The sequence below is a fragment of the Sciurus vulgaris genome, assembly GCF_902686455.1.
Source record: "Sciurus vulgaris genome assembly, chromosome: 16".
Taxonomy (NCBI): domain Eukaryota; kingdom Metazoa; phylum Chordata; class Mammalia; order Rodentia; family Sciuridae; genus Sciurus; species Sciurus vulgaris.
The window spans coordinates 64,334,271-64,346,974 of NC_136477.1; the positions used below are offsets into that span (position 1 = coordinate 64,334,271).

Sequence of the window (12,704 nt, forward strand, 5' to 3'; positions counted from 1 at the left end):
AAAGCATGCAGCATCTTTGTGGTGCATATAACCATTGAAAAGAAAAAAATTGTACTTTACAAATGTTTTAGGATCTGTTATTTTTGGATAATAACTGTCATAAAAACTTTAGTTTTTCTTTAAAGTTTTCTGTTTTTAAAATTCAGGTTTCAACCATATCAGGTCTACATTTCTCCATTTTAGTAGCGATTTATTATGTTTTAAATTGTGATGCTGAGGGAACTATTCACTTTGAGAGCTATCACTCAGAGCTGGCTTTCCAATTCTATACTTGTGTAAATTGTGGTGCTTTGGTGCTGCTGGTATGGTGGAAGAAAAGTCTTTCCTCATTGGCCATGTGTAGGGCAAGCAAAATCAGCATACTTGAAATCTGTTGTGCATTGCAAGCAACAGGAGAGAGCCATGAATTGGCAAAGGCATTCATGTCCTTTGAAAATAGAGTTATTGTCAGTGATTATCTTTGCTTACCAAAAGATCTCTCGAATTCTTCTTGTTTTGTTATATTATTTTGAAGCTCAGGGGTCGATAGGTTTATTTTTGCAGAACATTAGCAATGAAAAATTTTTTTAGTATGTGTTCACTGAATTTATCTTTTCATTTCAACAATTTTCTGCAGTCCGTGCCCTACAGAAAAGTCCATAGTGCTTCCATTTTTTTAATACTCAAGCTTTGAAATGTATATTTCTGATCTGGCACCATGAGGCATGGGACAAGAGGATATTATGCACTAGAAAACTGTGCTTCTCACATCACTATCAGGCACTTGTATCATCCATCACATTCACTTTCTTGGAGTACCTTTTCACCAGGGCATGACAATAACCTGTAGTCTGCATCCTCCAGGACCTGCTATAAAGACTCTGGGCATTGTCACAGAGGGCCTGTGTCTGAGAGGCACAAGTCAGTTCAAGAGGATGAACCCTTATGCCACAGCAGATTTTCCAGATATATGTGCATTTAAAGGTAAGTTGAAGAGTTCCTTGGAAACTTGGGCCAAAAAATTTCTGGGGCCAAGCTAATTGTAGGGCAGTAGCAAATGTAGTGGGGCTTGGCAGGTGGAGTGTGCACTGAATATCTCTACTTTTTGGCTAGCTGCCTCCTGGCCTCCATCACACATGCTAAATGACTCAGTTTTTTCCTCTCTAGGGAGGACAGCAGGCACTCAATTTCACCTAGAATAGAAGTTCAACATCAGAGGTTGGAGCTGTCACCTGTTTGAGTGTTGTAGAAAAGAAGAATCACCCTGTAAGAATTTGGTGATGTTTTTCAAATCAATCAACACCTAACTCACTGAACTGTGGGGAAGGTACCACAGCCTTATATCTGAAACTGTCACCAGCCATCACTTCATGTGTCTGTGAGCATCCTAGGCCATTTCCCTGACTGAGAAATAGTGTGTGAGCTTCAGGCTTGGAGCAACTGTGTTCAAAGTCAGTGCCACTGGTGCAGTGCCCTTGCTGGGTGATCCTTGAACAAGCAATTGAACATGCTTCCATGACTTCCCTGGTGGGAACAACAGGCTATAGCAGAATAGGTGTCACCAGATGACCAGCATGTCTGGTGCAGGCTGAATGAGGACAGCACCACCTAGCAGGCCTGGATGGTAGTGTGGGCTGTAAGTCTTCAGGGGGTACCTTGCCCAGTAAGGATCCAGAACACTCAGGTCAGATGTGCCACACCCCCAACATACCCTCTCCACTTCCAGTGGGTGAATAAGTTGGGATCACATTTCTGAAAATAACAGGCTGCTGGGGCTGCCTACGTCATTCTTTCTGCCTTAATTTCACAGTTGAGCCTTGGCTTGCCTGAATCTTTGTCAGAAGGACCAGGACCAAAATCTTCTTGGTTTCCTGGGCACTGGTGTTGCTGTGCTGCGGTCATCCTGCCTTTCCGTGACCATGAATAGGATCTACAATTGGCCAGGATGTCACAGCATGCAGTCATTGGAACTTAAGGTTCCCAAGGCCTAAAAGGAGCCCCCAGGAGAAAAAACAAGTGCCATCTCCTGAAGGAACCCTGGGATCTCCACACCCTTCAATCTCAACTGATTGGATGCTAACCAGTTCCACATGGAATATGTAGTTGTCTTGTGATTTGCTGTCATTTCAACAGAAGCATTAACAAACTTAGTCATTTCTTTGAGAAGGAACTAAAACTGTTTAGCAAGATTTGGATGGAAGTGAATGACAGCATGGCAGTAGAAATCACGGAAAATGAGTTTAGAATCTACATAATCAAAATGATCCATAAAGCAAAAGAAAAGAGAGCAAATGCAGGTAATGTATGATCACTCCAATAAACAGTTAAAAGAAAATATAGGTAGGAAAGAGCACCTCAGTAAGAGTTTGAGATTGTGGTAAAAAAGCAAATACTTGAAATGAAAGAAATAAAAAACCAAATTAAAAACTCAATACATAGCATCACCAACAGACTAGATCTTGTGGAAGATAGAATCTCAGACAATGAATACACAATATTTAATCTTGAAAATAAAGTTGGTCAACTGAGAAGATGGTAAGAAATCATGAATGCAACCTCCAAGAAATTATGGGGCATCATGAAAAGACCACTTAAGAATTATTGGGTTTGAGAAAGGCACAGAGATACAAACCAAAGAAATAAACATCTTCAATGAAATAGTATCTTAAAATTTCCCAAACCTGAAGAATGAAATGAAAAATCAAATACAGGAGGTTTACAGACACCAGGTGCAGAAAATTACATTATAATGAAAATACTTCACCTGCATAATAAAGTTAGGATTTTAAGGGCTGTGAGGAAAATCATTAGATTATATGTAAGGGGAAACCAAAACAGATATCAGCAGATTCTCAGCCCAGACCCTAAAAGCAAGAGGGTCTGGAACAATATATTTCAAGCTCTAAAGAACATGGATACCAATCAAGAATCTTATACCCAGCAAAACTAACCTTCAGATTTGATGATGAAATAAAATCTTTCCATGATAAACAAAAGCTAAAAGAACATACAAATAGAAAGCCTAGAGTACAGATCATTCTCAGCAAAATATTTCATGAAGAGGAAGTGAAAAACCACAATACAAGTCCACAAATGAAGAAACTATCCTAAAGGAAAAGTCAATCAAAGGAGAAACCAATTCAGTTAAAAACCAAAATTAAGCAAAAATGACCAGAAATACAATCATATCAAAATAGCAAACACTGAGTGTTAATGGCCTAAACTCATTAATCAAAAGACATGGCAGGTTGAATTAAAAGAAAGACCCAACAATATGCTGCTTCAAGAGACTCATCTCATAGAAAAAGACATCCACAAACTAAAGATGAAAGGATGCATAAAAACAAAACCATGCACATGGACTCAGTAAAAAAGCAGGGGTCTCCATCCTTATATCAGAAAATGTGGACTTCAAATCTAAGTCAGAAGGGATAGTGAAGAACATTACATACTGCTTAGGGGGACAAAAATGCAGCAAGACATAAGAATTTTAAATATTTACGCCCCAGTGATGCATTCACGTACATCAAACAAACCCTTCTCAATTAGAAGAATCAAATAAACCACGACCCAATAATACCAGGTGACTTTAGGACACCACTTTACCACTGGATAGAAAACTCCAAACAAAAAGTACAAAGAAGCTATAGAAGTAAATAATACAATCAATGTTAGATACTTAAAGGGCATATATAGAGTATTTTATCCATCATTAAGCAAATACACTTTTTTCTGAGTAGCTCATGGATTCTCCTCCAAAATAGACCATATGCTATGCCACAAAAAGCCTTTAGTAAATACAAAAATAAAATAGAGATACTATCTTGTGTTCTATCAGACTATAATAAAATGTAATTAGAAATCAATGATAAAATAAAAAAAAAAAGCTTCTCCTACACCTGGAGCCTAAACAATAGACTATTGAATGATGCAATGATAACAGAAGACATTAGGAAAGAAATAAAAAATTCTTAGAGGTAAAAGAAAGCAACAAAACTACATACCAAAATCTCTGGGACACTCTAAAAGCAGTAAAAAAAGGAAAGCAGCATTGCATTGAGCTCATACGTTAATATAATAAAAAGTCCAAAACTAAGTAGCCTAACATTACATCTCAAAGTCCTAGAAAAAGAAAAACAGATCAACACCAAAGTAGAAACACAGGAAGTAATTAAAATCAGAGCTGAAATCAATGAAAGTTAAACAAAAGAAACAATTAAAAATTGACAAAATGAAAAGTTGATTCTCCATAAAAGTAAAGAAAATAGATAAACCCTTAGACATACTAACAAAGAAGAGAGAGAAAATTCAAATTAATAAAAATCACAATAAAAAAGAAAATATCATGACAAGACACTATTGAAATACATAACATAATTAGAAGCTACTTTGAAATATATAGTCCAAAAAATTTTTTAAAAAAATTGAAGACATGACAATTTTTAGAAACATATGATCCTCCCAACCAGAATCAGGAAGACATACACAATGTAAGCAGATCAATTTCAAGCACCAAATAGAAAAAGGCATCAAAAGTCTATCAACTAAGAAAAGGCCAGGAATAGATGGATTCTCAGTTAAATTCTATAAGACTTAAAAAAAAAACTAATACAAATACTCCTCAATGCATTTCAGGAAATAGAAAAGAAGGGAACCCTTCCAAACTCATTCTGTAAAGCAAATATCACTCTGATACCAGAACCAGACAAAGGCACATCAAGGAAAGAAAACATTAGCTCAATATCCCTGATGATATTGATATAGATGCAAAAATCCTTTTTAAAAATTCTGACAAAATTACATACAAGAACATATTAAAACTATAGTGCTCCATGATCACATGGGGTTTTATACCAGGGATGGAAGGTTGGCTCAACATCTGGAAATTAATACATAATTCATCACATCAATAAACTTAAAGTTAAGAACATAGCACCCCTTCATTCTCAAATCAGTAGAAAATATAGGGATAGTAGAAACATACCTCAATATTGTAAAGACTATCTATACTAACCCACAGACAACATCATTCTTAATAGAGAAAAACTGAAAGCATTCCCTCTAAAAATTGGAATGAGACAGAGATGCCCTCTTTTACCACTTCTATTCAAAATATTCCTTGAAACACTAGCCAGAGCAGTTAGACAGAAACCAAAGTAATTAAAGGTATATGAAAAGAAGAAATCAAGTTATCACTATTTGCTGATAACATGATTCTATATTTATCGGGTCCAAAAATTTCTACCAGAAAACCTCTAAACCTAATAAATGATTTCAGAAAATTAGCAGGACATAAAATCAATACACATTAATCTAATTCATTTTCATTCATAAATGATGCATCCTCTGAAAGAGAAATTAAGAAAATCACTCCTTTCACAATAGACTCAAAAATAAAAACACTTGGGAATTAATCTAACAGAAAAGATGAAAGACTGCTACAATGAAAACTTAGAACACTGAAGAAAAAATTAATGAAAACCTTAGAAGATGGAAAGATATTCTGTATTCTTGGATAGACAGAATTAATATTGTCAAAATGGCCATACTAATGAAACTGCTAAATGGATTCAATGCAATTCCAATTAAAATCCTAATTATATTCCTCATTGAAATAGAGAAAGCAATCATGAAATTCATCTGCAAGAAAAAACAATCCAGAATAACTAAAACAATTATGAGCACAATGAGTGAAGCAGGAGGTATCACAATACCAGATGTTAAAACTATTTTACAGACTAATAGCAACAAAATGGCATGATATTGGTACCAAAATAGACAGACAGAACAATGGTATAGAAGACACAGAGACAAACCCACAAAAGTAGAATTACCTCATACTATACAAGGGGACAATAACATACAATGGATAAAAATAGCCTGTTCAAAAAAATGGTGCTGGGAACCTCAAAATCCATATGCAATAAAATGAAATGAAATCTCTATCTCTCACTGTGCACAAAACTCAAAATGGATCAAAGACTTAGTAATTAGACAAGTGACTCTGCATCTAATAGAAGAAGAAGTAGGCCCAAATCTTTATCATGTTGGTTTAGGATCAGACTTCCTTAACATGACTCCCAAAGCACAAGAAATCAAACAAGAATAATAAATGGGATGGATTCAAACTAAAAATCTTGTTCTCAGTAAAGCAAACAATCAATAATGTGAAAAAAAGAACCTACAGAGTGAGAGAAAATCTTCTCCATTTACACTTAAGATAGAGCACTAATCTCAAAATTTATAAAGAATTATAAAACTTTACATCAAAAGTACAAAAAACTCAATCAATAAAGAGACCAAGGAACTGGACAGACTCTTTACAGAAGAAGAGATACAAGGTGAAGATTTGGACCTACTTTTTCTTCTATAATCTGCAGGGTCTCTGGTCTGATTCTGAGGTCCTTAATCCATTTTGAGTTTAGTTTCGTGCATGGTGAGAGATATGGGTTTAGTTTCATTCTGTTGCATATGGATTTCCAATTCTCCCAGCACCATTTGTTGAAGAGGCTATCTTTTCTCCATTGCATATTTTTGGCCCCTTTGTCTAGTATGAGAAAATTGTATTTATTTGGGTTTGTGTCCGTGTCCTCTATTCTGTACCATTGATCTACCTTTCTATTTTGGTACCAATACCATGCCGTTTTTGTTACTATTGCTTTGTACTAGAGTTGAAGATCTGGTATTGCAATACCCCCTGTTTCACTCTTCCTGCTAAGGATTGCTTTAGCTATTCTGGGTTTCTTATTCTTCCAGATGAATTTCATAATTGCTTGCTCTATTTCTGTAAGGTACACAATTGGGATTTTAATTGGAATTGCATTGAATTTGTATAGCACTTTAGGTAGTATGGCCATTTTGACAATATTAATTCTTCCTATCCAAGAACATGGAAGATCTTTCCATCTTCTAAGGTGTTCTTTAATTTCTTTCTTTAGTGTTGTATAGTTCTCATTGTAGAGGTCTTTCACCTCTTTTGTGAGATTGATTCCCAGTATTTTATTTTTTTCGAGGCTATTGTGAATGGGGGTAGTATTCCTAATTTCTCTTTCCTGAAGATTCATCACATATGTATAAAAATGCGTTGGATTTATGGGCATTGATCTTGTAACCTGCTACTTTACTGAAATCACTTATGAGTTCTAAGAGTTTTCTGGTGGAATTTCCAGGTTCCTCTAAATATATAATCATGTCATCAGCGAACAGAGATAGTTTGAGTTCTTCTTTTCCAATTCATATCCCTTTGCAGATTATAGAAGAAAAAGTAGGTCCAAATCTTCACCTTGTTGGTCTAGGACCAGACTTCCTTAACAGGACTCCCATAGCACAAGAAATAAAAGCTAGAATCAACCACTGGGATAGATTCAAACTAAAAAGCTTTCTCTCAGCAAAGGAAACTATCAGCAATGCGAAGAAAGAGCCTACAGAGTGGGAGAATATCTTTGCCAATCATACTTCAGATAGAGCACTAATCTCCAGAATCTATAAAGAACTCAAAAAAAATCTACTCCAAGAATTCAAATAGTCCAGTCAACAAATGGGCTAAGGAAATGAATAGACACTTCACAGAAGAAGATCTACAAGCAATCAACAAACATATGGAAAAATGTTCAACATCTCTAGTAATAAGAGAAATGCAAATCAAAACCACCCTAAGATTCCATCTCACCCCAAATTCGAATGGCGATTATCAAGAATACGAGCAACAACAGGTGTTGGCGAGGATGTGGGGAGAAAGGTACACTCATACACTGCTGGTGGGGCTGCAAATTAGTGCAACCACTCTGGAAAGCAGTGTGGAGATTCCTTAGAAAACTTGGAATGGAACCACCATTTGACCCAGCTATCCCACTCCTTGGCCTATACCCAAAGGACTTAAAATCTGCATACTACAGAGATACAGCCACATCAATGTTCATAGCTGCTCAATTCACAATAGCCAGACTGTGGAACCAACCTAGATGCCCTTCAATTGATGAGTGGATAAAGAAACTGTGGTATATATATACAATGGAATATTACTCAGCCATAAGAATGATAAATTATGGACATTTGCAGGCAAATGGATGAAATTGGAGAATATCATGCTAAGTGAGATAGGCCGATCTCAGAAAGCCAAAGGACGAATGATATCGCTGATAAGTGGAGGATGACACATAATGGGGGGGAGGGAAGGGTTAGAGTTAGGGTTAGGGAGGGGGGCAAGTATGGAGGAAGGAAGTACTGTATAGAGGGTAAAGAGGGGTGGGAGGGGTGGGGGGAAGGGAAAAAATAACAGAATGAATCAAACAACATTGCTCTATGTAAATTTATGATTACACAAATGGTATGCCTTTACGCCATGTACAGAGAAACAACATGTATCCCATTTGTTTACAATAAAAAAAAAAAAAGAAGAGATACAGGTTACTAATAAATACATGGAAAACTGTTCAAAATCTTTAGTAATTAGAGAAATGCAAATTAAAAGAACTGTGAGATTTCATTTTACTTCAATAAGAATTACTATTTTCAAGAACACAAACAATAATAGATTTTGGTGAGGATGTGGGGAAAAAAGTACACTCATGCATTGCTGGTGGAGTTACAAATTATTACAGCCCCATGGAAAGCAGTATAGAGATTCCTCAGAACACTTGAAATGGACTCACCTTTTGAGCCAGCTATCCTACACCTCAGTTTATACCTAAAGGAGTTCACATTACTATACTACAGTAATGCAGCCACATCAATATTTATAGCAGCTCAATTCACAATAGCTAGATTGTAGAAAAACCTAGATGCCATTCAACAGATGAATGAATAAAGAAACTGTGGTATATATACACAATGGAATATTATTCCACCATAAAGAATACTATTATGGCATTTTCAGATAAATGGATGGAATTGGAGAATATCATGCTAAGTGAAATCAACCAATCCCAAAAAACCAAATGCTGAATGTTATGTGAATGATGATACATTATAGGGGTGAGGGTGAGAGAAGAATGGAGGAACATTAGATTACATAGAGGGAAATGAGAGGATGGAGTGGGCAGTGGTATAAAAGATGGTGAAATGAGACAGACATCATTACACTATGTACTTGTATGATTATATGAATGCTATGAATCTGCATCGTGCACAACCATAGAAATGCAAATTTGTACATTATTTATGTACAATGAATTAAAATGCAGTCTATAAAGATAAAAAAATAAATTTAAAAACAATGAAGACTTAGTTTCTTTATCTAGCCAAACTCTCTGGATTAGGAGAGCATTATTTATTATTCACTTACATGCTAGAATCTTGCAGTAGTATCACTTTCTATCATGTGGATATTGCTAATTTTTTCTTTGATGCCAAGACATTTCTACTCATTTACCCACATTATTATTGTTTGGATATGTGAGTATAGGCAGGACAGATCCAAAGAACAGGAATGAAGAAGGGTTAGACACAGTGCAAACTACCCCTACTGAACTCTACAGTTGTTGCATTCACCCTGCATCCTGTGTCCGCAATGTGGTTCATTTCAAACTGGTTGCAGTTGTTTGGTTCCCATGCCATTTAGCACTTCATATTTTGCCTGTTTATCTGGCAAACTTCAGTAGACTGTGGGACCTCAAGACTGGAACTGTATCCTGTTCCTCAAGGTGTCTCCCAGCATCTAGCTTGTTGACTGGAGTACAGATGATGTCAGTAATTATCAATGACTATCTAAATGAAAAGATACTAAAGAATTCATAAATAGATGTCAACAAAAGGTAAGAGTTGAAAAATCAAGTCTGTTAACCTTTTGAGTTGGTCATTTTGCTTATCAAAATTATACATGTCAAGTACCATCTCTGTACCAGAAGTATGAAGAACACAATGAGATTTAGGGTCTTATTGGAAATGGTAAGCTAAAGAGATTCTAATTGCTATTTCACTTCACTGGTTTACTACTGGAATTGAGGTAGGCTATCATAATGTGATGATCTCCCAGGAGAAATCAGGTTTCTTTCTTCCCTCTGTCTCTTATTCCTATCACATGAAATCAAGCTTTAGTAACACACAGCAAAACATTGATTTTTAACCATTTTAACAGGCAGAGAAGCAAAAACTGGTAATTTTAAGTAAAATTAGCAATGAGAAAATCTAGTACTTTAAAAAGCTTTAGCCTGGGCATCCTAATCTTTTGTTAAAATTATACATACCAAATACAATCTCTGTGCCAGAAGTACAATGTATGCAGTGAGATTTACGATCTTATTGGAAAATAGTGATAAAAGGCCTCATTGTCTGAAAGGTTCAAGATTAGAACAGCAGAACTCTGGGAATGAGTAGAGCAGAAAGGCCCTTGTCAGCCATTTATTACTCACTTCATGCCTAAATCATTCCAGAATCCTAGTGGTTTATCTCTCTGTATTTAATCCCTCAAAAGGACCTGGGGTATATTATAATATGGGTTCTAATTTTAATTTAAAAGTTGCTTCTATGGAATAACTTTAAGTCTTTTTCTAAAAGAGAGCTCTCTCTGGAATCTTCCAAGTCATCATTTGACTCCTATCTAATTTTTGTTTCCTCAAGCAAATTAACCCCAGTTATTTCATCCATATATCCTACAGTATAATTTTGAATTCCCAGTCTTGTTCACCCTCCTCTGGGTATGGAATCAGTACTGTAAGTCACTGCACAAAGGGCCTGGGATTAAGGAGGAGGTATGGAATTAATCATTACTGATTAAGTCAAGTTCTTCTTTAAAAACTAACAACAACAACAACAAAAAAACCCAAACAAATGAATTCTCTCTGAGATAACTAGTGGCATACTCATTTTTAGAAACCCCAAAGAGATTATATCCCTGATGTTAAGTTACCTGCTTAAAATCATATATCAGTAAGTGATAAGGTATAAATCTGAACCCAAGTTTGATGGTTTAAAGTCCATTCTCTTTATTCTATTTTCTCTGCCATTAAGTGCCATACTCATTTAGCTTCTATGGCACCTTGCATGTAGTAGGTACTGAGTGGGTATAAATTAGGCTAATGAACTAATGTGTAACTGGAGAGAAAGGGAGGTTAATGCTGGTACTTTTTATTTGCATTCAAATACACAGAGAGTACTGATTACAAATTATGGGACTTTAAAGAAAAGAACAACATATTTTACCTGGAGGTCAGCATCAGCCAAAGGTTTCTGTCCTCCAAGAGTAAAATGGCCTCCTATGATTATGTTGGTGAGCTGCAGTTTGGAGGCTGCTTTCCTGTAAACTACTTCTTCCACAGTGTCTCGGCCAATCAGTCAAATAACTTTCACAGTTCTATGCATAAGTCAAGTGAGAGGAGTATTCTATGAGTCTGCAAAGCTGGGGGGGAAAGCGTGCCAGAAAAATACACCAAAAAGGAAACAGAATCGAAGACCATATTCAGGAAACAATTCAAAGGACATTGCTCATTTGGACCTGAGCATTTCTTAGGAAGATCTGGCCTCAACTTCTCTCTGAACCTATCCCAGAAGAGTCAGGGAAAGGATGATGAAGTGACCACAGTTGGGACTTCATCTATAGCCAAGGACAACCCCTGGCAGATATGTTATTCTGAGGTCAAAGGGTAGTTCTACAACCTCTTAACCCCATTTTTTTTCCTTTTCATGGTACTGGGAAACAAATCCAGGGGAGCTTTACCAATGAGTTATATCCCTAGCCTTTTACAAAAAAAAAGGTTTATTTTTATTTATTTATTTAAATTTTTTTGTAGATGTTGATGGACCTTTATTTTATTCATTTATATTTATGTGGTGCTAAGAATTCAACCCAGTGCCTCACACATGCTAGGCAAGTGTTCTACCACTGAGCCACAACCCCAAAATATTTTATTTTGAGACAGAGTTTTGGTAAATTGCCAAGGCTGGACTTGAACTGGCAGTTCTCCTGCCTCAGACACCCAAGTTGCTATGATTACAAGTATGTGCCACCACACCAGCTTTCACTCCATTTTAAAACCGAGTTTGGTTCTAACTAAAGCCTAAAAGTTTCTTCTAATCATTTTGTAATTTAACTGTTTTTATAACAAAGTGAGACTGAATTGATCATGTGACACACTGAACACAACTCTGAAAGTCAGTGCCAAAATGGGGTTAAAACCCAGAGGTTCTCAACTCCCAGTGTGACACTGTTGTAAGGATTATATTCCTCACCTTCCTTCCCAATCCAGAACTACAAGCCCCAAGTGCAGGAAAATGAAGATGTCTAACTCACTCACTTGTTGTGGCCAATTTGGTGAACTCTGGCAGCTGATTGTAAGTCATTTTGAGGATTAAAATCACTGTCAACAAAAATAACAGTATCTGCTGCTGTTATGTTCATGCCAATTCCACCTGAAAACCATACAAAAAAGAAGCATGATCAGCAACACACAAATAAGGAACTGGAAAACAGACACAAGGCTAGACTGGGTCATACTGAACACCTGAAATCAGTCCAACTGAGTGGTTTTCTCCTTCAGCCTGACATCTCTGCCCCCAACTCCAGAGCTCTGGAGTGGTAAAAAGTGCCACCTCATCTTATGTTGCCTGACCTGGGAAAATTTAGTTATCAAATATAACAGAGGGGGCCGAAAAGAATGCTTAATTTAATGCTGTGAAGCCATGTTTGAAAACCTTGATTGGATTTTGCTTAGAAAAATCTGTGAATAAGGACACATACTCTTTCAGAAAACAGCTCCAAAAATGAGAGGTCTGGGGGCTGCCATTGTGGC

At 36.3% G+C, this 12,704-nt stretch overlaps 1 pseudogene across 1 annotated transcript in view; it reads right to left on the reverse strand.

Annotated features, from left to right (window-relative positions):
* Positions 1–755: 755 nt before the first annotated feature.
* Positions 756–12,704, reverse strand: part of LOC306646441 (chromodomain-helicase-DNA-binding protein 1-like) — a 47,288-nt pseudogene continuing 35,339 nt past the window's right edge. Inside the window, exons 11-13 of the transcript XR_013766929.1 lie at positions 12,210–12,324; positions 11,119–11,269; positions 756–887 (exon numbers count right to left, since the gene is read on the reverse strand). The product of XR_013766929.1 is annotated as a chromodomain-helicase-DNA-binding protein 1-like (transcript). The remainder of the gene's footprint in view (positions 888–11,118; positions 11,270–12,209; positions 12,325–12,704) is intronic.